Source organism: Citrus clementina, unplaced genomic scaffold (assembly GCF_000493195.1).
Source record: "Citrus clementina cultivar Clemenules unplaced genomic scaffold, Citrus_clementina_v1.0 scaffold_7, whole genome shotgun sequence".
NCBI lineage: Eukaryota > Viridiplantae > Streptophyta > Magnoliopsida > Sapindales > Rutaceae > Citrus > Citrus x clementina.
In genome coordinates, this window is record NW_006262075.1 from 10268119 (window position 1) to 10281351 (window position 13233).

General features: G+C 33.9%; 1 pseudogene; it reads right to left on the minus strand.

The window, feature by feature from the left end:
* Positions 1 to 2843: 2843 nt before the first annotated feature.
* LOC18036115 lies at positions 2844 to 11038 on the minus strand (annotated as a pseudogene).
* Between the last annotated feature and the right edge of the window lie 2195 nt (positions 11039 to 13233).

Genomic DNA, 13233 nt, shown 5'->3' on the forward strand with positions numbered 1-13233 from the left:
CTATTTGTTCTTTATCATTTTCTTTTTGTTTCAATATACCTCCATATCCTAAATTAGATGCATCAGTTTCAACTATTTTAGGTAATGCAGGGTTTGCAAGATATAAACATGGAATGCTTTTAACAGAACTCTTTATGAGCTTAACTACTTTGGTATGTTCATCAGTCCAAGCAACAAGATTTTTCTTTAATCTATCATGCAAAGGTTTGGACATCCTATTGATATTGGGACAGAAATCGAGAACATAATTCAGACTTCCTAGAAATCTTTGTAATTGAGTTTTATCTAGGATTTTATCTGGGAATTTGTCTGCAAAGACAGGAGAACGCTCGATATGAGTAATGGTTCCTTTGGAAATGTGATGACCTAGGAACCTGATTCTTGTTTGAAACAAGGAAACTTTGGAACTAGAAATAGCTAGTCCAGCTTTCCTAGTGGCCAAGTAAAAAGTCTTTAAATGTTTGAAATGTTGGTCGATGGTTTGAGAAAAAATCAAAACATCATCTATATAAACAATGCAAAACTCAGAGTAAGGGTTATAAATATCATTCATGATTTTTTGAAATTCTGAGGGTGCGTTTTTTAAACCAAAAGGCATGACAGTCCACTCAAACTGTCCAAAAGGAACAGTAAAAGCAGTTTTGTAACGGTCATTAGGATGGATTTGAATTTGCCAAAAACCTGACTTCATGTCAAAATTTGAAAATATAAAAGCAGAATGTAGTTTTTGAAGCAAATCCTTTTTATTAGGTATTGGGTACCTAATCCATTTTAATGCTTTATTAAGGGGTATATAATTAATAACAAGTCTCGGTGTTCCTCTTTCAATTTCAGAATTTTTGTTTACATAAAAAGCAGCACAAGACCATGGGGATCTAGATTTCACAATGAGTCCTTTAGACTCTAAATCTTTGATCTCATTTTTACAATGTTGTTCCAAATCCATGTTCATTTGAATTGGACGGGCTTTAGTGGGAATTTGTCTTTTATCAAAAGAATTTTCATAAGGTAAATCTACCAAGTGTTGTTTTCTATTCCAAAAAGCAGAAGGTAGATCAGCACAAATTTCTTTTTCAATGAGAGTTTTGAAATCGGAAATTTTCCTTTTTATGAAATCACTTTGTAATTGGCTCTCAATTCTTTTTAAACTTAAATCCTTTTGTAAAAATATTAAATCATTTTGTCTTGATCTGAGAAGATTGTTGATTTGATTTTGATAAACAGAACAAGCTTTAACAATATTCAAATTCCTTATTTTTGGCTTTTCAATAAATGGGAAAACAATTTTTTTTGTTTTTTGCTTTGAAAGATATACTATCGTAATTGACAGTATATGGTGTAATAAGATTTATAAAAGGGGTTCCCAAAATGACAGCATGGTGTATGTCATTTGTAAGAACAAAAGAAGTTCTAAATTCAAAACCATTGTTATGAATTGAAGCTTCAACTTTAGAATTAACTTTAAGTTTTGAATTGTTGGCGGCAGAAAGTCTTTCTTTTGTTTTCTCATGAAATCTTTTGGGGACAATGTCCTCTCTTATGCAATTCAAATCGGCACCAGTGTCAAAAAGGGCAATGGCATCAATTGCAAAATCATTAGAAAAAATTAAGGTGATTTTAATTAAATATTTTCTCGTAGTGATTTGTTTTAAAACAAATAGAAAATCATTGGGTACAGACTCAATGTTTTCTAAGTTTTGATCATTTTTATCATCATTATCAGAATTGGATTCATTATCCGAATTATCTTGTAATTGCTTTTGTAAAAGAAGTTGAATAGTTTGAGAATCACTCTTTTGCCTTTTCTTTAACTCTCTTATCTCAAGTTTAATGTCTTTAATTTCTTTCTGAAGATTTTGGATACTGGGGATTGTGCTCTTTATTTTCTTTTTGTCCAAAATTTCAGTAAGATCATAAGAACTCTTTTTAACAATTGGATTTTTAGAAGTCTCTGTTTTATTAAAATCCAGAGTTTTTAAAAGCTTATCAAGGTACTTTTTTTGAAGATTTGAATAAGAAATATGCTTTACAAGCTCAAGAAAGGTTTCTTGATCTTTAGTCAAAACATTAATTTTCTTTAAATAAGAATTTGATTCAGAATCACTATTGTTAGATGCAGAGGTATCTGAGTCAATAAGTTCATCGACCTGAAGAGGGTCACTATCTCCCGACATGGAAGACTCAGAGTCAGAAGACGCATTTCTGGTATATATATATATATATATATATATATATTAAGTTTTATGTGGTGTGGTGTACTGCCACTCATAATATTTGGTTGGACATATCTTATAGTTTTGAATGTAATTGGACCAGGCCATGGTCGTGCTTCTTCTTATTATTATTCATTCTTTTTTATTTGTTATATATCTTAAAAAATTAAAAACATAATGCAAATTTAATTTTAAATTATGCGATTATATAATAAGGAATCTCACTCATTACCTGCAACTGCAATCTTGAACGTAGGAAACTTATTTACATGAAAAATAAGAAAATAAGGATGCACATTCCATAGTTACAGTGACACAATGTCTTGAGCACTGTAGTATATGTTAATAACACGTAAATTAGTAGAAATGATATATTAAGGGATCCGCACTTCATTGAAAGTGTAGGATTGACTTTCACACCATTATAGAAGAGTTAGATAATGTTGTAAAAGGTTTCAATACACTGTGAAATCTTTTCACAACGGTGTGAAAATCCATCCCACTCTTCATTAAAGTGTAAGAACCTTACACTGGAAAAGTACCCTCTAAACAAAACATCAAGAGAAATCATAACATTCTGGAGGAGGTAATTGACTGGGGAAATTCATCTTCAAAATGAAATTGAAATTTCTACCGCCTCTGGAAATTAAACTGCTTAATTCCGAGGGCGAAAAGAAATCCAAAGACTGCTGCAAACCCAGCAACAACAACTGCAACCACACCAAGAAAATCATGCTTGTAACCAAAGTAACTTCTAAGAAACTGTTTCACGGTTTCACCACTTTCCAGTTTGTCCTCTAAATCTCCAAACTGTGAAACAACCAGTCCATACAAGGTCCAAGCCATGGGATCTGCCCAGTAGTACCATCTCCACCATATTGGAATCCGCTGTTTTTATTGACAAGATTGAAACATAAGGAAAGAATTAGCAAGCAAATATCTATAAGCTAGCAAATGTAGCATCAAAAATAGAAAATGGGAAAATGATACTTACAGGTCTTGGGATTAAAAAACCAGTAAAGACGTTCCAAAATCCAAAAAATAGAGTTGAAACAATGGCAGCAATGTGGTGGTTTGGTGTCATAGCCACAGCCATCATGCCGTAGAAGGTGAAGTACAACAAAGTGAAGAACATGAAAAATATGTACCAAAAAAACTTCGCTGCTGTCCAGTCAAATCCAATCATAGCATAGACTAGAACACCGTACAGTGATGACTGAATAAAAATATAAGGTATCTCAATCGCAGCCTGGAGAAAAAGGAAAAAAAAATCAGTATAGAAACACAATTCTTAATACATTTCAAAATATTTGTAATCAAGTGTCAAGCAATTTACTTGTGCTAATGCCCATGGTTGGCCTGAGTACATTCCGGCAGCACTTTCTCTGTAAAAGATTGTTCTCTCTACAGATACTATTGGTTGCACTGAAAAACAGTATTGAACGCCGATGAACAGAACAGCAATGTACATGGAACCCATTGCATTAAACAGATCTTGGTTCTTTCCCCTGAAAATTGAAAAACTTAAGATTAAAAGGCAGATGAAACAACAGGCTTCAAATAAAATGTAAGAGTGGCTCACGTTTTAGTGCCCAAGTCCCAAAACAGTGTCCCAAACATCAATGATATTAAGGTCGTGAAAAAAAATCTAACGGCAGTGTATGGTGGATTCCGCCAGTATGACCAGTGTTGCTTCCATAAGCAGGCGATAAATTGGGTGAAAGCTGACTGAGAGTACTGAGTAGGAAAATAGAGGTCCTTTGAACCTGGAGTAGGCTTGCTTAAATCTTCAATAAGTGCTTTGTTTCCCCTGAAACACTTGCCACGCATCACTTCAGCTTTCATGGTGACATAAACAAATGCATTGGCTTAGGGGTGAATGGATTGTAGTTAATTAATAGTTTATGCAACTGATGAGTACCTCATGAACGTACCTGTATAATTCTGAGCGTTTGAAAATATCAGTAAAATCAACCCCCAAAGCTACCTCTTGGGATGCAGCAGTAACTTCCAACATCCAGGTTGCGGGATTATAACCATTTTTTATTTTTTCAATTCCGGGAATTGCCTTCATGAAAACAAGTACAGAAACATCAGCGAGTTTCCTGATGTAAATTATGCAAGTTACTTCAAAATTAAATTTCAAATTAGATTTCCATTGTAATATGTGAATGTTCATCAGGTCATACTTCAAAATAGCGGATAAGATGGCAAGAATGTCGACCCAATGGACCAACATAAATCTCTTGTCCCCCTCGCTTCATTAAGAATAACTGCAATGTATAATTAAACAATTGTAATCAACATACAGGTAAAAAACTAAAGAAAGGGAATAAGATGAAACTAAAAGGATAAAGTTTTGACTCCTTTGATCCAGTATTAACTTCTCTAATTACCTCATCAAAAGATTCAAATATATCAATGCTAGGTTGATGGATGGTGCACACTACAGTTCTTCCAGTGTCCACTGTGTTTCTAACAGTTCTCATAACAATTGCAGCAGCCCTCGCATCTAGCCCTGAGGTTGGCTCATCCATAAATATGATAGACGGGTTAGCCACGAGCTCAACCGCAATGGTAAGCCTCTTACGCTGCTCTGTTGACAGACCATTTACACCAGGCAAACCAACCAGTGATTGTCTCAATGGGTTCAGCTCCACAAGGTCCATGATTTCCTCAATGAACATCTGTAAACCAAGGGAGAAGCTATAAATTAGTAACAATATCCAGTAATGCATTCAGGGATTAGACCTGTTTCTCTTCTTCTAGTGCACTCAGTTCAACTTGTTTAAGCTCTCAATAATCCACACTCCAGGTGAATTCAGTACAAACCTTTCTAGTTTCAGAATCAACTTCGGGAGCTAAACGAAGCCAGGCCGAGAAGGCCAAAGACTCATGAACTGTAACAAAAGGAGAGTGGATGTCATTTTGTTCACAGTATCCTGAAATGCGAGCAAATGTTTCGTGCTTCTTTGGGTAACCAGATATTTTAATACTCCCTGTAATGTATCCACCCGTTTTCCTGCCAGCCAGCACATCCATCAAAGTTGTTTTACCAGCACCACTAACACCCATTAAAGCTGTAAGAACGCCTGGTCTGAAAGCACCACTGACGCCATTTAGAAGCACCAATTTGTCTTCAAGAACACCTTGAAGTTTCATTTCCTAAAAAGTTAAATTAGACCAATTATTCATCATTTCTGGACTACATTATGATTAATCAAGATAACATCAGTACTTATGAAATGTATTAATAGGTTTTAAAATTAAAGTTACCTGTGGCATGTCAACAGAGTACGTTACTTCATCAAAGATAAGAGAATGCGGTTCAAATGGAAGCACCATTCCTCTTTTCTTTGGTTGAATTACACCACCAGCTGCCTCTGTCATGGATAAGGACTGAGAAGAAGAGTTTCTCCCCCAAATGTCGCCTCCACTCTCTGAATGTTAACAACAATTAATAATTAATTAGCATCAGAAGGCATTCACAAAGTATCTTATTTTATATGTATTGAAAGGAGCTTTATCACCTGAGCGAGTTGTGAGACTAGAACTACTTCCAAGAGTTGATAACTCAACTGTTCCTCTAATTTTGGTATCTTGCTCATCTCTCTCAGAATCCTCAGTTATAACAGCCTGAGGCTTATCAAATTCTGTGCATGAATAGTTGCACAAGATTACAACATAAACTCACTACTTTTGAAGTAATTAAAGTGAAGATGGTAAAGATACCCACGGTCAAGAAAAGTGAGGGCCAGAGTAAAAGCAATGTGCAATAGTAGTACAAAACCAAACAGGGCCCCCAATCCAAGCCAATACCAATACGCATCTGGGAAAAACCCACGAGACTTCAAAACTTGCACTCCAAGTGGTTCATTTGAGTCTGGCGTAAACTATTATATGAAAAAATTTACAGACATCAGCACGTTACTAAAAGAAAAATACATAATCATGGACAAGGCTCATTCAGAGAATTACCTTTCTCCAACTGTGCCCAAGAAATTCGTTAGCTACTATTGCATTTTGCGCATACATCAAAGGAGAACACCAATAACCCCATATCCACCATTTTTTGATGTCCTCTGCAATATTAATAGGAAAAATGAGGATTCAGGTTAAACTTTAAGAGAGAATATTATTGTTGTTAATTCATTTTCCTATCGTACCTCGTGAAAGGAGAAATCCACCCAATGCGAAAAGCACGAGTAATGCTACTGTCCCAAACGTATTAGCAACAACCATGTTCCTGCCCATTGCTGCAATGAATCGGAACAATGCACAAGCCATTTGGTTAACTGCCAAGAGCAGAAAGTACTGCTTAAAAAACCTGCAATAAGAAAATCACCCCGTCAACTAGTTGGACAAATAAGTCATGTAACAAAAACTTCACTTAGTTACTTGCAAATCTGTTCTTTTTGTCTTCATTTACCTTCCAGCATTGGGATCATACCCAATAACATAATAGGATAAGAATACCCAAACAACAACCTCCACGAATGAGATAGGAATCTTGAGGATCCATGTGGGAAGAGCATATGCCCACGGTGGAAAGAATTGGAGGTCTCTTTGCTTGTAGAAGACAGGAATCTTTACTATGGTCATAGAAATCTCTGCATATCCATTGAACATGACTATTACAATAGCAAAGAACATGACACCAGCGTAAACTCCTCCATCAGCTACTGAATCTTTCTTCATCTTCGTTCTGAAGAACAGTGTCATAGTTACCAATGCGGTAATTGCAATCTAGTAGCCAGGATAAAAAGAACAATCAAAAGATCATTATCACTTAAAAGAAAAACTAAAACAATTAAGAACTAAGTTAATACTCACTTGGACGAGCTTAAAGATGTAGACAAATGAGTTTCTCTTCATCAGTAAAAACTCTCTTGAGAAGCAAGCTTTCAACAACTCTCTCTTGCCAACACCATACACTTTCTTAGCCAAAGCAGCTCGGTGGCTTTGGCTCTTATCAAATGGTATTCGAAGCTCATCAGCGAGTTTTTGTCCCACATGGAATGATTTGAATGCCTCAGCAAATTCTTGGACTGTAATAAACCTGTAAGGTATCTCTTTATGTGCCCAGTACTGCTGTTGATCTTTCTTGATGTCACCTGCAACATATTATTTGAAAAGATTGAATATGAGAAGTTACAACTAAGCTACCGTATTATTTATAAATAAAGGAAATGAAGCTCATATTTTCAAAGAGCTTGCTTTTTTCGTGTCAATGAAAAATGTCAAAAGCAGAAATCTATTTGTGCATACTTCTTGCAAGAAGTCAGCCACTCCTTTCCTCTGGGGGCATTTAAAGCCCATGGATTCAAAAAACTCTAGCACTAGTTCACGGGGACCCTGGTACACAATCTGGCCATCAGATAGAAGGATAATATCATCAAATAGATTATAAGTCTCTGGTGCTGGCTGCAGGAGAGATATCACGGCAGTTTCACTATTGATGTGAATATTTTGCCTGAGACAATTGACAATTTGAAAAGTCGTCGAGCTGTCTAAACCAGTGGAAATCTCATCCATAAACATTGCCAACGCTGGTCCAACCATCATTTCACCTATAATTTCAATTACAAATTTTCATACATTTGAATAAAAGGGATGATCTTTTTCATTTATCTGTGAGCAAATTAGGAATGAATTTATGGAGTTTGTCTTATACCTGTGGTCACACGTTTCTTTTGTCCACCGGATATACCTCTTATCATTTCATCACCTACCAAGATATCAGCACAGTTATCCAGTCCCAGAACCTATATATTTGTGATGAAAAGTGTTCAAACAAGTGTGAGTAGTTACTTGTTATTGAGAATAATTTGCAATTTTAGAGTGAGTTATAGTTATGTTACCTTTAGGTAATAATCAGTGATCACATTGGCTTCTTGGCCTTCAGTCGCTACTGCCTGAGACATGAGAAATTAAAAATGAAATATGAGAAACTCAATCACCAAGAGTTCAAATACATCTCTATAAGGTTGACTCTAATTTAAGTCCATAAGGTAAATTTCAATTTAAGAAAACGATGCATATACTAGGATTCTTAAGCCACAAGAACATCAGACCGAATGAAAGGTTAAAATTGAAACCATCTATCATCAAATGGTTAAATGCTAAACATGTTCTAAACAAACTTCAGCCAACTTTTCTCACCTTCATGTAGACATCAATGTCGGGATCTGGCTTAATACCTGCTGCCTTCTCTCTTCTGGCTAACTCCATTAACATGTCTGCATTTCCCAGAAGCAATGATCTTTATGCTAATATTACATTTAGTAAGTCACCATACTGTAATCTAAATTCTCTATATAAAACCTACCATATCGGGTTCCAACCCCCTGGCATCTAGCAGAGAAGGCCAAGGTTTCCCTCACAGTCATTTCGCCTATATGGTTATCATGTTGACTGATATAAGCAGCTGTTCTCTGAGGCACAAACTCACCCATGTTGTGCCCGTTGTATGTCACCCTACCAGATACCTATAGAGAGACATTTTGATTCTCCAATCAGAGATAAAACCAAAGTGTGAACTTTACAATGCTAAAAGCCAAACCCATCCAATCCAAGAGCTTAATTTTCACAAAAGTTAAAAACAGCACCTTGAGACTAGAATCAAGTTTCCCGGCCAAAGCCAACAAAAATGTGGTCTTTCCAGAAGCTGGAGGACCCAAAAGCAATGTCATTCTGCACAAATTTCAGATAATTAAAGAACCCACAAATTACAAGTAAATTAAGAACAGTAGGAATCAATTTAAATTCCCACCTGCCAGGCTTTATGATTCCACTCACATCCTTGAGGATTGTAAAGTGTTTCTTTCTACTCGGAAGAATGTGGAGATAGTTCAAGAAATCCTTCAAACATGCACAGATTATTAAACTTAAGCCGAGAGATTAACTCAATATACTAAAATTTTTACAAAAGTAATTATTTGTGTCCGAAGATTGCTACCTCAAAGATGGTGGTATAGAATTTAATGAATGATGGCAAGGCTTTACTTGCTAAAACCGCTTCTCCCTCAATATTCAAATGTTCATATCGAACTTCCACTCTGGGAAGGTCTATTCCAACTCTGAGGTAAATCAAAGGAAGATGGAAAATCATTACTTAACACGCACGACACACTTAAAAACGTTTCATAACTTGAATACAACTTAAGACATGAAAAATCAAACAAAAATGGTTATCCATAAATTTTGTTTCTTCCATGTTGGGTCCAACCTTATATCATCACACGTTAAATAATGCACACACTAACAACAAAGTGAAGGGAGTTGAAACCTTAAACTTCTTGTAGCACTAAAAGGACATTGAGAAACATAACAGATCTAAAAATCATAAACTCAACTAAGTTAGATTATGGAACTTTGAAAAATGAGGGGCCAAATATAGAATATGTAAAAATTTGTATAAATTTGAATTCAATTACTTTCTTACTCAATTTCCCTTTTTAACTTCCACCCCTTATGCTAGTTATTAGGGTGCGGCTTTAATACTACTTTATCAAGGTTTAAGATCCAGTCTTCAACTCAAAAACTATCCTACTGAGTTCTCTACTATCCAATATTATTAAGTGATAACTCAACAGTTAGTTGTAAACAGAAATTCATGCATGCATACGCAATTTATGTTTATTGAAAATTTATTTAACTAATCGATTCAGGTTGGTCGAGATTTGAATTAATATGTTGATTGTGCAGCTACTGAGTTTATTTCGAATATTAAAATATTTTGATAGATTTCTGATTAAAATAATAATATATCGTAACTAATATAAATTTTTTTAAATAAATCTACTTGTTTAAGATGGGAGCAAAAATCGTTGACGGCATAAAATAATCATATATGAATATCAATTGTTGAAAAACCGTTGACCGAGAAATACTTTTACCGGGTGAGTGTGCCACCTCAGTTATGTGGGTCCCATGGTGATGTCATGAATTTGATGTTTTCCATCCAAAGAGATTAAAATAAAAGTTCAATGATACTATTTGACAAAAAATTAAATTATAAAATTTTAATAAAAAATTAAGTAATTGTGCATAACTTACTTTTAGTCGAGATATTTTAACATTTTCATATCTTTCTTTCGTCAAAATTTTGTTAGAGATTTTTTTTTTCCCCAATGGCTAGTTCTAATGGAGTGGGCTCATCATCTTAATACGGTGATGTAGTATACTCATCCCACATAAATATTTTACCCTTTAACGGTATCATTTGCAGCATCAAGAAAAGTAAAAAATTAAAAAAAAAAAAGGAAAATTTTACCAATCAATCACTTTAATACTATGAGTTTACATAATTTAAAATAAAATTTTGTGGGTGTACTGGCAGGATTCATTAAATTTACTAAAATAATATATTCTAATTGGTTGGACTTGGATGCACTATCTCAATATGGCGAGTATTTATCTTTTGACTACGGGAAATAGTCAACTGAAAATTATCAACAGCAGCTTCAGTAAAAAGAGAAATCTTACCTGTCAATACGGTTCTTAAGCTTCAACAAGAACTGCTCATTATCAACTTCAGCGATTTTCACCAATTTATCAACCAGCCTTTGCCTTTCTTGCAGTCCAAGATTGTTAACATCAATTTCACTAGCTTCGCCTCTAGAAGTAGTCAATATCCCTTTCCTCAAACGATTATAAGTAGGCAACTTCTCGAGAGCAGCCCATATTAGAGCTTCCTCATCATCTTCTTCTCTTGATGAAGACACTGAAAAGGCACCTGGAGAGTTGCTTCTCCATCTGGAAGCACTTCTGCGTAAGCTATTACTGGCCGTGTAAACCATATCACGACCTCCTAAACCCTCCATTACAACTCACTCGAGATGATAACCCAGAAGTGCTTTCTTCTTACTTTCTTAATTTGTTCAAGTGATCAAGAGAGTTAATGAGATATTTAAGCACACGCAAATGGTCGTAATTAATTGGTTTGAATTATACATAACAATGTCTTTTGTCTCTTTCTTTGACGAGTCGCGTTAACGTACTCATATATGCCACCAAAAAACGAACCAGTCACTGCCGGCAGCTATTATATTGTTCATATAAAATCATCCCAAACGTTTGATCATATTTTTTTAAATTCAAATGCTTACGGTGCTTTATTTATTTATTTTTTTTAAATTACTAGATTAAACATTGTTAGTGTCTCCCGGCATCGATCGATTAACAAATTTGTTTAAATGATCGAGTGGGGGGATATTCATATTCCTGCTTGCTGGCTTGCAAATCTGCTGTCGTCGCCTTGAAGTCTCCACTTCTTTAATTACTGTATTGAACAAGATTTTGGATCCAACGGTGATAATCTTAATGCTTTATCTTTTTAATAATTTTCTGTCATGCATGTACTGTATTAATAGCATGTACTGTATAAATTTTTTTTTTATCTTAGTTCATATATGCTTTGTCACACGACAGCTATGCAGCAATAATCTTTGAGCATTGATATTTAAATAGACAAATTTTAATAGAATGAAGACGGAACTAATTGATTTTAAAACTACATGGAGTTAAAAAAAAAAAAGAACAAAATAATCTATTAACACTGCAAACAGTACACAACTTTATAATTCATTCTGTCCTCGTTCTTTCAACTGTCATCTTTTTATCTCTAAAGTGTCTCAATGTATATTAAAACAATTGAAATTTAAAGAAATTAAAATTTTTAGAAAATAACTATGAGGGCATTTTGCCCAACGAAAATAAACATAAAACTCGTTTTCCGATTAAAATTCCATGTAAAAAAACCAATCAATGGAATTGAAAATCACTTTCTTCTCCTTCACTTTTATTTCGTGCCTCTTCTCCCCTTCAATCCAATTCAGCAAATACCACCTTATAGTTTTCATGTAAAAAGTTAAATTAAAATAAGTCATATAAAGAATACATCATACTTTTGACCCTAAAACTATTGCAATGGACGAAATTATAGTTTAAAATATTTTTACAATATTTTATTTTAGTTTTTCTTCCATTAAAGCAGCTCATTTTGATAGGTTTGTTCACATTTTTACATACTATGATTGTATTAAACTTCTTGAAAAGAGAGAGTGAGCAACTCAACGTTGTGTTAATAACACGTTAGAGTAAAAAATTTAACAAATAACAGTGATTTGGATAAATTTTCTGTGAAAATTTTGATATATAAAAAGTTAACAGAGTATTCTAAAAATTATAAGTTATTACTGTAATTCTCCATTTTCTTGTTAACGAACCGGACTCGGTTTTTTTTATTTTCTTTAAGATGCGGTCGGGTCTATGGGGGAAAAGTAAGCTCACGTTGACTTTGGAGATAACTCTTGCTCGGTGATCGGATTAAGTAATTAAGCTCAAGTGATGATTTTTAAATTCTTGTTTATTAAATGGACGTTTTTGACGGTTTCCATTGTTGAACAATGATTTGAAATTCAGTTGTTTTTTTTTTTTTTAATTTCCGGTAGCATTATGAATTTTTGTGGTTTTTTTTTTCCTGCGCAATATACTTTGACTTTTGCCTATGGTTGAGTATTTCAAACAATTTACAGGTTTGACTAATTAACCTAATTCGAATTTTAGAAAAATAAAAGGTTAAAGAATTAATTTAAAATTTTATCCACATAACAATTTAACTTGTACGATTTATATAATGACACAGGCATATGATATAATAAAATTAAAGTCGATATCATATTAATTAATCACTAAAAGTTCGAACAATAGGATTTTGGATAATAAAAACAAAGTTGACATCACATTGGTTATATTATTATTATTATTATTATTATTTTCCATGATATCATATTGGTTCGGTTATATTAAAAATTCTTATTATTTTGTCCACTTTGTAGATGCTTTATTTCTAATATTTTATCTTATAATTAGAACTAAAATTTTGTTGCAGCTTGTCTGGTCTGCTTGAAGGTTGTTCAAAGGAATATATAGTTTTAAAAAATAGATTGGTAGTTGTCAAAAGATGAAATACAATTATTTTAAATGTAACAAAAGCGTGATTTAATTAAAAAAAAAA